Raw genomic sequence first — 14,017 nt, 5'->3', positions numbered from 1 at the left:
TGACTCCCAGTCATCACTAGTATTTATTGCTACACACAAAATAGAAACATGGACAAGAATGAGGAGGAAGTCAGAAAGCAGAGAAGAGAATGAAAAGAGAATAAGGAAGTCAGGAAGGGAAACTTCCTTATAGCAGAATAAAGGACAAGCTAAATAGCTCAAATGTCTCCAGCGCTTGATTAAACAGAATTGCTAATTCTACCCTTATTGTGCTGTGTTCAGCACAGTACTTCATTCAGTACTTTTGTCAGTAAAGCCACTGTGACCTTTGCCTCAGGGCACTGAACTCTGTTCCTGTTTTATTTTCCTACCTCTACAACCATATATCTTGGGTTAATTTCAGGATTCTCAATTTTGTTCCACTAATCTATATTTGTCTTGTTTTTATGCCAATCCCATACTTTCTTGATTACAATAGCTTTATAATATAGCTAGGAATTGTGAAGTGTGATGCCTCCCACTTTGTTCTTTTTTCTCAGCATTGCCTTGGCTATTTGGGGTCTTTCTGTGGTTCCATATAAATTTGAGGATTGTTTTTTTCTACTGCAAAAAATATTATTGGTATCTTAATAAAGATTGCATTAAATCTACAGATGGTTTCTTGGTTGTTTATTCTGAAGTATTTTATTGTTTTTGATGTTATTGGAAATAGCGTTTTTTATTTCTTTTTTCAGATAATTTGTTATTAGTTATAAAAATACTACTAATTTTTGTATATTTTGTTTTTTGCAACTTTACTGAATTCATTACTTAAATTCCTTTTAATAGGATTTTTAGAATGTTTTTTATTATTAAAACATGTAATCTGCAAATACAAAGTTTTACTTCTTTCTTCTCAGTTTACATCTGTTTCTTACCAAATTGTTGTGATAAGAACTTCTAAAACTATGTTGAATAAGAATGATGAGAGTGGGCATCTGTTGGGCAGATAAAATATATTATTCTCACTTTGTTAAAGATGGCACTGCCCACATGGAAGCCATGGCCCAGGTGATATTAATATGTGTTGGGGGCAGGCTGTGGGCAGGCAGGATCCTTGTAGCCTGGGGCTTGGTTTTAGGACTAAGCCTTTCCCACCCTTTTTGATGTGAGGTGGTACAATCCCATCATGCCTCAGATAAGTGACTTTGTATTAGGGACTTCCCTATTTTGTATATTGAATTAAAGGTTTTGATTTCTGCACTTTAAAGTGGGGCAGACAGGAAGCTTGCTCTCTCAGTTCCTGAGATTAGGATTAGAGAGGAGAGCAGAGAAAGGCTACATAGAGAAGGCCAGGAGAAGCAGCCAAGATGGTAGAGTGCTGAAGGAAAAGGCAGTTTGTGCAGAGTTTGTGCAGGGAGAAGGAAGGAGATGGGGAACAGAGGTGAAAAGGCTGGTGAGCTAGAAACCTTTGATTCTAGGAAACTCGGATAAGTCAGTAGCTTTGTGAGCACTGAATGAGTGGGCTTTGGAGCCCAGTGTGTGTTTTTACTTGCCCACTGGGTGCAAGCTAGGATTAAGATGATGGCCCACCAGTTTTTGGCACCTTTGTTTCTTTACCGACTGTCCGAATCCAATGCGAACCTGCATGGGCCAGGCTGCTGTGATGGTAGCCGTGGCCCTGGCTCCTGGCTTTACAGGCTGGGTGGCTGTGATGGTGGCCGTGGATACTGGCTTTACATTTGGCATAGTCTGTGGCAGGATTCGATAGAGATTGGCAAGGAGCCACCACCACCTTTGAGCAGTGTAGAGGACTGGCTGCTGTTATGGTTCCCTATGACTGTCCTTTTGGGAACCGTAGGTGGGCTTACTTTTACAGCCATGCATGAGGAAACCGAGAGCTCTGAGGCAGAGGCTGCCCGGGACCTGCAAACTGAGCAGTGGAAGGAGCTGGAGCAAACATGGGAGAAACAGATGCTGACTCTGGAGCAGGAGCAGGCACCAGAGAAAGATGCCGACCAGGTTCACAAGATTCACTTGGAAATGGAGCAGATGCTGCAGAAGGAATCACAGGTTCATGAGTTGGAGATTGCCCTGGACGTTGTGGAGAGCAGCAGTGGTGGGAGGCTGGGACTGAGGCTGAGGCTGGGCTGTAAGGCCTGCAGCAGGAGCTGATGTTTCCAGTTCCTCTTTGGAGGATGAGGAGAATCAGGCTGGAGTGGCAAACCGCAGTCTCCAGAAGATGAGAGCCCAGCAGCAAGGAGTATCTACTACTCTCCTGGTACGTCTGCGATTTTGGGACACAGGGGTGAATGCCATCATGCTCTCCAGAGCAGAGATGGAAATGCTGACTGCCATTGCCACATGCTCCTCTTTGGGACAGTGTAAGACCGTAAGACCTGTCAGGATGGCAGGGATGAGGGGGGTGGCTGAAGCCTCATGTGCATGAACTGAAGTCCTGGACTATGGGACTATGACCGGAGTAAGCTCCTTTGTTGGATGGACTTATGGATTTTGGACAATGTGAAATACCCTGATCAGGTTGGGGAGCGGCTTTGCGAGAGGCCCTACCCCTGCCCCAGGAAGCTATTCCCATGGCTAGAAAGAAGTCAGAGGACATTTTGCACTTCTGGCAAAGTGCTCACAGACTGGTGAAATGTACCTTTGTAATTGTTGAAATTGTATAATTTGTCAAGTTGTTATAATTTGTGTAATGTGCTTAATTTCCTTGCACAGGGATGCCAGGGGTGTAGATTGTGACTAGTAAAGTGAGCATAGGGGTGATTGTTGGACAGATAAAATATATTATGCTCACTTTGTTAATGGTGCTGCCCACATGGAAGCCATCACCCAGGTGATATTAATGTGTGTTGGGGGCAGGCTGTGGGCAAGCAGGATCCTTGTAGCCTGGGGCTTGGTTTTAGGACTAAGCCTTTCCCACCCTTTTTGATGTGGGGTGGTGCAATCCCATCATGCCTCAGATAAGTGACTTTGTATTAGAGACTTCCCTATCTTGTATATTGGATTAAAGGTTTTGATTTCTACACTATAAAGTGGGGCAGACCGGAAGCTTGCTCTCTCAGTTCCTGAGATTAGCATTAGAGAGGAGAGCAGAGAGGAGAGCAGAGAAAGGCCATGTGGAGGAGGCCAGGAGAAGCAGCCAAGATGGTAGAGTGCTGAAGGAAAAGGCAGTTTGTGCAGAGTTTGTGCAGGGAGAAGGAAGGAGATGGGGAATAGAGGTGAATAAGGCTGGTGAGCTAGAAACCTTTGATTCTAGGAAACTCGAATAAGTCAGTGGCTTTGTGAGCACTGAATGAGTGGGTTTTGGAGCCCAGTGTGTGTTTTTACTTGCCCGCTGGGTGCAAGCTAGGATTAGAGGTGATGGCCCACCAGTTTTGGGCTCCGTTGTTTCTTTACTGACTGTCCGAATCCAATGTGAACCTGCACAGGCCAGGCTGCTGTAATGGTGGCCACCACAACTGGCCTTACAGCATCCATGTCTTGTTCCTTTTTATAGATGAAAGCTCTCAACCTTTCACCACTGAGTATGATGTTAACTATGGGCTTCTTATATATGTCCTTTATTATGCTGAAGTAAGTGCCTTATATACACAACTTTTTAAAGGTTTTTTTTTTAACATAAAGAGATATTGAATTATGTCAATGTTTTTTTCTGCTTCAATTGAGATGATCATATTATTTTTTTCTTTCATTCTATTAATATATTAGATTGATTGGTTTTTGTATGCTGAATATCTTTTCATCCAAGGTGTAAATCCCAGTTGATTATGGTGAATGATCCCTTTTAATTTGGTACAGAATTGGGTTTACTAGTATTTTGTTGAGAATTTTTGCATTTATATTCATCAAAAGTACTGGTCTGTAGTTTTGTGGTAGTGTCCTTTTCTGGCTTTAGTATCAGTGTAATACCTCATAAAATGAGTTTGGGGGTGCTCCTTATTCTTCAATTTTTTGGAAGAGTTTGAAATAAATGGGCTAATTTTTCCTTTAAATGTTTTTTAGAATTCATCACAAAGCCATCTAATCTTGGGCTTTTCCTCATTGGTAGATTTTTTTATTACCAATTAAATTTTCTTTGTCACAACTGGTCTATTTTATAGTTCCTATTTCTTCCTGTTTCAGTCTAGGTAGTTTATATATTTCTAATTTTTTTTTTTCATGGTTGTCCAGTTTGTTGGCATATGGTTTATAGTGGTCTCTTACGATGCTTTGTATTTCTGGCAGATGTAATGTCTCCTTTTTCATTTGTAAATGTTGATTTGGGTCCACAGTTTTTTTCTTGTTCGTCTAGGCTAAAGGTTTGTCAATGTTGTTTATCTTTTCAAATATCCAACTCTAGTTTGGGTAATCTTTTCTATTGTTTTCCTGTTCTTTTTTGGTAAATATTATTTCTTTTCTTCTTCAAATGTTGGGTTATTTTTTTCTTGTTCCTTAGCACATACAATAAGGTTATTTGAGATATTTCTTGCTTCTTAATGTAGGCAGTTATTGATATGAACCTCCCCTCTTTGAATTGCTTTTGTTCCATCTCATAAGTTTTGGTATGTTGTACATCCATTTTTGTTTGTTGCAAGATACTTTATTTCCCTTTTATTATTTCATCCATTATTTGTTCATAAGAAAATTATTTCATTTCTAGTGTTTGTAAATTTTAGTTTTCATCTTATTTCTAATTTAATACAATTGTAGTCAGAGAGGATACTTGTTATAAATTCAATCTTCTTGAATTTGCTAAGTCTTATTTTGTGGTCTAACAAATGGTCTTTCCTAAAAAATATTCTGTGCGTACCTGAGAAGAATTATATTCTGTATTATTGGATAGAATGTTATGTATATATAGGTAGTTTAATTGTCCCTATAATTCTATTGCTGTTTATTCCTCCTTTTATCCTGTTAGTTTTTGCTGTTAAAGTACTTTGACACACAAATATTTACAGTTGTTACACCTTTTTGATGCATTGACCTCTTAATTATTATATAAAGATTTTGTCTCTTTTTAACATTTTTAAAGGTCTATTTTGTCTCCCATACTATATTTAACCATGCTTTTTAGGAGTTACCACTTGCTGAAATATATATTTTTATCCCTTCACTCTTAGTCTATGTGTCTTTAGAATAAAATCAGTTTCTCATAGGCAGCATATCATTAGATCTTTTTTTTAATCCATTCAGCCATTCTGTGTCTTTTGATTGAAAAACTTAATTCCACTTATGTTTAATTATTGTTAAGTAATGACTTACAGTTGTCATTTTAAAATTTGTTTTCTGGTTTTGGAGATCCATTGTTCCTTGTTTCTTATTCTGCTGTATTTTTTGTGTGTTTTGAACCCCAGTTTTATCCGTGTGCTTTGACTTCTTAACATGTTTTTTAGTGTAACTATTATATGTTTTTTTTCTTGTGGTTACCAAAATGCTTACATATATTAAAATTGTTAACACCATACTTAAAATTAACAACTTCAATAGAATCCCTAAGCTTTACACTTGTACTTTTCCCACTCACATTTTAGGTTACTGCTGTTACAATTTACATTTTTTTGTGTGTGTGTGACAGAGACAGAGAGAGGGACATATACAGGCAGACAGGAAGGGAGATGAGAAGCCTTAGTTCTTTGTTGTGGCATCTTAGTTGTTCATTGATTGCTTTCTCACATGTGCCTTGACTGGGAAGCTATAGCAGACTGAGTGACCTCTTGCTCAAGCCAGTGATCTTGGCTTAAGCTGGTGAGCCTTGCTCAAATCAGATGAGCCTGCGCTCAAGGCAGCAACCTCAGGGTTTCAAAACTGGGTTCTCCACATCCCACTCTGGTACTCTATCCACTGAGCCACCGCCTGTGGTCAGACACAATTTACATATTTTTATATTGTTACTAATGTCAATTATTGTAGTTTTGGTTATTTTACTACATTGGTTTTTACCTACTAAACTAGCAAGTGAATTAAGCACCATCATTATCATATTATAGATTAACTCTGACTATATATTTACTATTATCTGAGTTTTACACTACCTTCTGGTGTGTTTATTATGTTAATTAACATCCTTTTATTTATACTGAACTTACTTTAGCATTTCTTGTAAGGCAGGTGATGAATTCTCTCAGCATTGCTCAGAAAAGTCTTTATTCCTCCTTCTTCCATCTAGTAATCTTGATTGAATTTTTCCATTTCAATATTTTGAATATGACACCCCATTCTCTTCTAGTCTGAAGCATTTGTTGAGAAATCCACTTGCTGTCTTATGAGGGTTCCCTTGAATGCAACTTTTCTCTTCTGTAGCTACTTTTTTATATAAATTTTTATTTTAATGGGGTGACATCAATAAATCAGGGTACATATATTCAAAGAAAACATGTCCAGGTTGTCCTGTCATTCAGTTCTATTGCATACCCATCACCCAAAGAGAAATTGTCCTCTGTCACCTTCTATCTAGTTTTCTTTGTAGCTCTCCCCCTCCCCCTCTCCCTCCTTCCCTCCCCCCACCCCCCGTAACCACCACACTCTTGTCCATGTCTCTTAGTCTCGTTTTTATGTCCCACTAATGTATGGAATCCTGCAGTTCTAGTTTTTTTCTGATTTACTTATTTCACTCCGTATAATGTTATCAAGATCCCACTATTTTGTTGTAAGTGATCCGATGTCATCATTTCTTATGGCTGAATAGTATACCATGGTGTATATGTGCCACATCTTCTTTATCTAGTCTTCTTTTTTTTTTCTTTTTTTTTTCTTTTTTACAGTGATTAAAGCCTTTAAGCAAACTCTTGGCCAATACAGCAAGAATCCATAAAAGAGTAGTGCCCTTAACATGTTCACCAAGTCCAAGTTGGCCCCAACACCATGCCAAATCCCTGAAAAATGCAACCCAACCCCTGTTCAGTCTGTTAGGAGCTGTCACAAGGAGCAGGAGTCCAGGAAAAGTCCACATGGCACTGGAATTCTTGTCACAATTCTATACTTTGCAGCTCACATCCAAATCCCAATGACCGCTGCTTCTAGCTGGTAATGATTCAGGTAGACTGGAAAAGACATCTGCAGCATGTGTGGATATGGAGCTTCTGTTCTTCTCTGCCTGGAGAGATGAGACCTGGTTGCTTTTCCCTGGAGCTCTGGGACTGTGGCGTGGTAAAGAGAACCTTGGGGTACACTAAGCTGGGTGGCAAAGGCAGATTTATAATAGAAGTAGGAAAAAGGGGGAGAGCTCTAAATTAGGAGTAGGTCCCAGCCTAAAATATGAATGGGGCATTGAGGTAGGAGGAATAAAGGAAACACTATATATTAAACAAAGCAGCAGAAAATAGGACTATTGACACCCACCACAGAGATTTCGAGGGAAGAATAAAAAACCTGACTATTCAGGCAAGACATAGTTAAGTGGCCCTTGTGCAAATGAGATCAGTGTAGCTACTTTTAACATTGTTGCTTTGTCTTTGACTTCTGATTGATTTCATTGTAATGGATTGTGGTGTAACTCTATGAGTCCAACCTCTTTGGGGATTTTTGGTTCTCTTGGACCTGGATGTCTATTTCTCTCCCCAGGTTTGGGAAATTTTTAGCCATTATTGCTTTAAAGGTACTTTATGTTCCTTTTTCTTCTCTTTCTGAAATCCCATAGTACAAATATTGTTTCTTTTCATTGTGTCCCAACCCATTTTCCTGGTGACTGACTCTTTTGCATAGTTGACTCTGCTTTTGAAGTTCTCTATAAAGTTCTTCAGGCCCTGGCTAGGTAGCATCATCCCAATACACCAAGGTGGTGGATTCAATCCACTTTTACAGCATACACATGAATCAACCAATAGATGCATAAATAAGTGGAACAAATTGATGTTGCTCTCCCCATTTCTCTCTAAAAAACAAAAACAAAAAAACTGCACCTTTCCTCTTTCTCTAAAATAAACAAAAAACATTCCTAAGATGGCAATGGAGTAGGTGGATGTTCCAACTGCCATCTCCTAGGACCAAATTAAATTAAGAACAATCTTCTTGAAAATACAACTCTGGACTAAATGAAGAGTCTATAACCATGGATCACAGAGAAGCTACATCGAGACTGGTAGAAAGGGCAAAGACGCAATAAGGTTGCCTCGCTCCAAGGAGCAAGTGATGGTGGAGGGTCCAGAGGGACTCTCACTGCAGGGAGGTTTTCCCTGAAAGGTGAGGGTCCTAAGCCCAGGGACTAGCACCCCAGCCTAGAAACCCAGAGTCTAGAAGAGGTGCCCACATAGCATTTGGTGGTGAAAGAGCTGAAGTTTCTGTCTGCAAGAAAGAGACAGGAGCTCTTGATGACACAGGATTCATCTTAAAGGGCTAGAACAGAAAATCTCATTCACAGCCACTTACCCAGGGCTCTGGGGAGGACTTTGAAAACTAGAGTTGCATGAAAAAAATGTGAAGTTTATAGTCCAGGGAGATACATTGTAGGGGACAGCCACCAGACCTCCAATACTTTAGTTGCCATATTTCTTGGGCAAAGCAGTTCCCTCCATGGGGCATCAGCCTAGGGAAAAGCAACTGCCCCACCCTATGAAAATTGGGCCATTCTGAGAGGTAAGCCAGGAAGCAGAGGGCCCATCAATTACTCAGTTTTCTGGTGTTGAGGCCATAAACCCCCCTTACCTCCCCAGCCCATACTCCCAAGTCTATGACTTGTGCTTCTGCTTCATGAAAGACTTAGTTGACACTGTCTAGACTCTGGGCAGACCATATCTCTGGGTTTCAGAGGCCACAACCACTGGACTCCAGGTAGCCACACCATACTGAGGTCTGTGAAAAGTCTAGACAGACTGACATATAGGGCTGAGGGCCGGTAGCCACACCACTCAACCTTCCTAATTCCTGAATTTCCCCAGGATCTAGACTCTACCAGAAGTTTTATTTCAGTGGCTGAGCCCAACAAACAGCCAGCAGACAGAGGCTGGAGGATGCAGGGTGTCAGAAAACCTTAGCCTTTTACTGACCTTCCTATAGGTCCAGTGTGGATAAAAGCCAGCCTAAGTGTGTGGCTTGGTATTTCCATGAGTACCTGGTAGCCACAAACTTCATCTTTGTCTAAAATATGCCTCCAGCAGGAGCAGCCACAAACTCTGGATTCTCATAGCTCCAAGAAAGTTGCTAAGGGCCAGTCACAGGCAGTGTTCCCCACTGGTCTCTGCCAGGTTCCCTCCAGGAAGGCCTAGGGTTGGCATATTCAGAGGCTAGCTGCAAAGAGCATCAGTTCAGGACATAACCACCTTTGCTGGTGGTGTGTCCTAAGGGAGGGCTCATTTGGCCCGGGGCCCAGCTCAAGCAAGTTCCACTTTCTGTGATCTGTACTAGCACAGCAGCTCATGCTCACTGGACAGTGTGGAGCTTCACAGCCAGCTGGCACAGGTTCTGGATATCCTGCCCTGCTGGGCTAGGTCCCACAGGGGAAAGAGAGAAGCTTGGAACATGGATATGCAAATTGTGGGTCCCCCACGGGCTTATTGTTGAATCCAGTCGAGGGACTTAGTCACTGTCTAGGGGGGGGGCACAATCAGCCCCAGGGGAGGACTCTCTCAGTCTTCCTCTCTGAAATCAGGGTCTCAACAGCTGGAATAACTTCTGAAGAGGGGACTGTCAGCTACACCCAATCTGAACCTGCTGCTTATTTCACTGGGAATAGAATTGGAATATCCAGCAGTGTCTGAGCGATTAACCTTGGAATAGGGGCCACTTTCCCTGTACTGAGTTTTTGGCCAAGAGAACCCTGAAGTAGGGGGTCCCACTAACATTATATTCCCAGCCTCAGCTGCCCTAACCCACCAAACTTGCAACCTATACAGGGGTTGGTGGGTGAGGCCAGTCTGAGCCCACATTACAGTCTTTCTATGGAAGACTCTGTGGGAAGAACAAGAGGAGGTGGAGCAGCTGAAAAATGGAGGCAAATCTTATGGAGCTTGGAGCTTTTATGGGACTGCTGTCATCTCTAAGCAGGAGGAAGATGATCCTTATATACAGGTTGGACTTTCTCACACTACCCAGGCATAGAAAACACAGACAGAAACAGTGAACAGAGCAGTACCTCCAGAAAGGTAGCCCACAGCAGGTTATGGCCACAGAAATCTCAAAAGACCCAGAACCAACACAACTAGCAGTAGGTGGCAGAGTGCACCAATGCTAGACTCAGTGAGCTACACAAGCAGCATGCCCCAAGGAGGATCAGACACTGTGGAGAATAAATACACCCATTAGGACAGACATGCACAATGTCAAATACATATGATCAAGGTTGACCCTTAGAGCCAGCCAGCCTAAAGGAATACCACACTCACAAAAAAACCAACTGTGTTTAATACTTATATAAATCAGGAGGGTAAACACTACTGTCAAGAAGTATTCCTGGAGAAAGAAACACAGGTGGACTGGAGGTCAGAACCAATGAGCCCATCTTCCTCATAAAGATACCACAACAAATTTCAGTCAGTGAAGAAATACCTAATACACAGACAAAATGGGCAAAGAAATGTGACTCAAATGAATCAACAAGAGAAATTCCCAGAAAAAGAGCTAAATGAAATGAAAATAACCAACGTACCAGACACAGAGCTTAAAATGATAATTAGGATGCTCAAGAACCTTAGAGCAACAATAGATGATCACAACAATAACTTAAGCTTCCCAGACAAAGAGAGAGTAAGCACAAAAAAAGACATTGAAATCATACACAGAAATCAGTCATAAATGACAAATACAGTATCAAAAATGATGACTGTGCTAGAAGGGATCAACAGTAGCTGAATAAAGAAAAGGATCAAATCAGCAATTTCGATGATAAATGTAAGCACAGAAGTAGAGAGACAAAAAGAAAAGAGGCTCAAAAAGACTGAGGAAACTCGAAGAGAACTCTGTGACACCATGAAAAGAAACAACATCCACCTCATAGGGGTTCTTGGAGAAAAGAATGAACAAGAGAAAAGTGAAGAAATCATAGCTGAAAATTTTCCTAAATTGATAAAGGAAAAAGTCACACACGTTCAAGAAGCACAGACAGTTCCATTAAAGATGAACCTAAGGAGGCCTATACCAAGACACATCATAATTAAAATACCAAAGTTAAGAGGTGAAGAATGAATACTAAGAGTTGCAAGAGAAAAACAGTTAATTACCTACAGAGTAGGATGACATCTGATTTCTCAAAATAAACATTTTAGGGCCCTGGCCGGTGGGCTCAGTGGTAGAGCGTTGGCCTGGCGTGCAGAAGTCCCGGGTTTGATTCCCGGCCAGGGCACACAGGAGACACGCCCATCTGCTTCTCCACCCCTCCCCCTCTCCTTCCTCTCTGTCTCTCTCTTCCCCTCCCGCAGCGAGGCTCCATTGGAGCAAAGATGGCCCGGGCGCTGGGGATGGCTCCTTGGCCTCTGGCCCAGGCGCTAGAGTGGCTCTGGTCGCAACAGAGCGATGCCCCGGAGGGGCAGAGCATTGCCCCCTGGTGGGCAGAGCGTTGTCCCCTGGTGGGCGTGCCGGGTGGATCCCGGTCGGGCGCATGCGGGAGTCTGTCTGTCTCTCCCCGATTCCAGCTTCAGAAAAATACAAAAAATTTAAAAAATAAATAAATAAAAATAAAATAAAATAAACATTTTAGGCCAGAAGGAATTGGCAAGAAATACTCAAAGTGACCCAAAATAAGAACCTACAATAAGACTACTTTATCCACTAGGCTATCATTTAAAATTGAAGAAATAAAAAGCTTCCCAGACAAAAAATGTCTCAAGGAATTTATTACAACCGAAGTAGTACTGCAAGAAATGTTAAGGGGCCTGCTATAAAAAGAGCAAAGGAAAAAAGAAATCGAGAGATAGAGGATTGTAGGTTTAAAGAATAAAATGGCAATAAATAAGTACAGTACATGTCAATAATAACCTTAAGTGTAAATGGATTAAATGTTCTAATCAAAAGACTTAGGGTAGATGCATAGATAAGAAAACAGAACCTATATATATGCTGTAACAAGAGACCCACCTCAGAACAAAAGATACACACAGACTGAAAGTGAAGGGTTGAAAAAAAGTATTTCATGCAAATAGAAATAAAATAAAAAGCTAGCATAGCATTACTTATATCTGACAAAATAGCCTTAAAAACAAAGGCTATAATAACGACAAAGAAGGTCATTACATAATGGTAAATGGAGCAATCCAACAGTAGGATATAACCATTGAACATTTATACACTTAATATAGGAGCACCTAAATATATAAAGCAGATATTGATTGACATAAAGGGCAAGATCAACAGCAGTACTAACACAGTAGGGAATTTTCATATCCCACTGTCAATAAATAGATCCACCAGACAAAAAATTAGCAAAGAAACAGCAGACTTAAATGACATGCTAGATCAACTGGATTCAATTGATATGCTTAGAACATCTCAACCCAAAGCAGCAGAATATACATTCTTTTCAAGTACTCATGGTACATTTTCTAGGACAGACCACATGTTAGGATATAAAAAAGTCTCAATAAGTTTAAGAAGATTGATATCACATCAAGCATCTTCTCTGATCACAATGGCATGAAACTAGAAATCAACTACAATAGAAAAACTGAAAAAACATTCAAACACTTGGAGGCTAAATAGCATGTTATTAAATAACAAATGGGTTAACAATGAGATTAAGAAAGAAATAAAAAATTTCCTTAAAACAAATGAAAATGAACTTAAAACAACCCCAAATCTATGGGACACAGAGAAAGCAGTCTTGAGAGAAAAGTTCATATCAAAATATGTATACCTTAAGAAGAAAAAGCTCAAATAAACAACCTAACCCTGCATAAAAAACAAAACAGAACAAAAAACAAAACAGAACAAAAAACAGAAAAAGAACAAAAAATAAAACAGAGGAAGTTGAAGGAGGAAAATAATAAAGATCAGAGTGGAAATAAATGACAGAAAGGCAAAATATCAATACAAAAGATCAACAAAATCAAGAACTGGTTGTCTGAAAAGGTAAAAAAGTTTGATGAACCTTAAACCAGACGCCTGAAGAAAAAGAGAGAGAGGAAACAAGTAAAATTAGAAACGAAAGTGGAGAAGTAACAACTGATACCATAAAGATACAAAGGATTGTAAGAAAATATTTTGAAGATCTATATGTCAAAAATTGGACAACCTAGGCGAAATGGATAAATTCCTAGAAACATACTATCTTCCAAAACTCAATCTGGAAAAATATGAAAACCTAAACAGACTGATTACAACAAATGAAAGTGAAACAATTATCAAAAAACTTCCTACAAACAGTAAGTCCTGGACTGGATGACTTCACAGGCAAATTTTACCAAAAATTCAAAGAACTAACACCTATCCTTCTCAAACTATTCCAAAACATCAAGATGAGTGAAGACTTCCAAACTCATTTTATGAGGCAAGCATTATCCTTAATCCAAAACCAGGTAAAGACTATATATATATATATATATATATATATATATATATATATATATATATATATATATATCTCCATAGGCCAAATATCCCTGATTAACATAGATGCTAAATTCTCAACAAAATATTAGCAAACTGGATCCAGAAATATATTAAAAAGATATCATGATTAAGTGGGATTTATTCTGGGGAGACAAGGCTGGTAAAATATTTGCAAATCAATAAATGTGTTCATCACATAAGCAAAATGAAGGACAAAAATCACATGATTATATCAATAGATGCACAAAAAGTATTTGATATGACCCAGCACCCAGTTATGATAAAAACTCTGAGCAAAGCGGGAATACAGGCAACATACCTCAACACAGTAAAGGCCATATATGAGACACTGACAGTGAATATCATACTCAATGGACAAATATTAAAAGCAATCCCCTTAAAATCAGAACAAGGCAGGGGTGCCCCCTTTCACCACTCTTTTTCAACATAGTTTTGGAAGTTCTAGTCATAGTAATCAGACAAGAAGAAGAAATAAAAGGCATCCAATTTGGAAAAGAAGTAAAACTCATTATTTGCTGATGACATAATACTGTACATAGTAAACCCTAAAGTCTTAGTCAATAAACTACTAGTAGTCAATAAACTACTAAATAAATGAATTTGG

This window comes from Saccopteryx bilineata, chromosome 9 (assembly GCF_036850765.1).
Source record: "Saccopteryx bilineata isolate mSacBil1 chromosome 9, mSacBil1_pri_phased_curated, whole genome shotgun sequence".
Lineage (NCBI taxonomy): Eukaryota > Metazoa > Chordata > Mammalia > Chiroptera > Emballonuridae > Saccopteryx > Saccopteryx bilineata.
The sequence above is the reverse complement of the archived record's forward strand: the minus strand, read 5'-3'. Positions refer to the sequence as shown.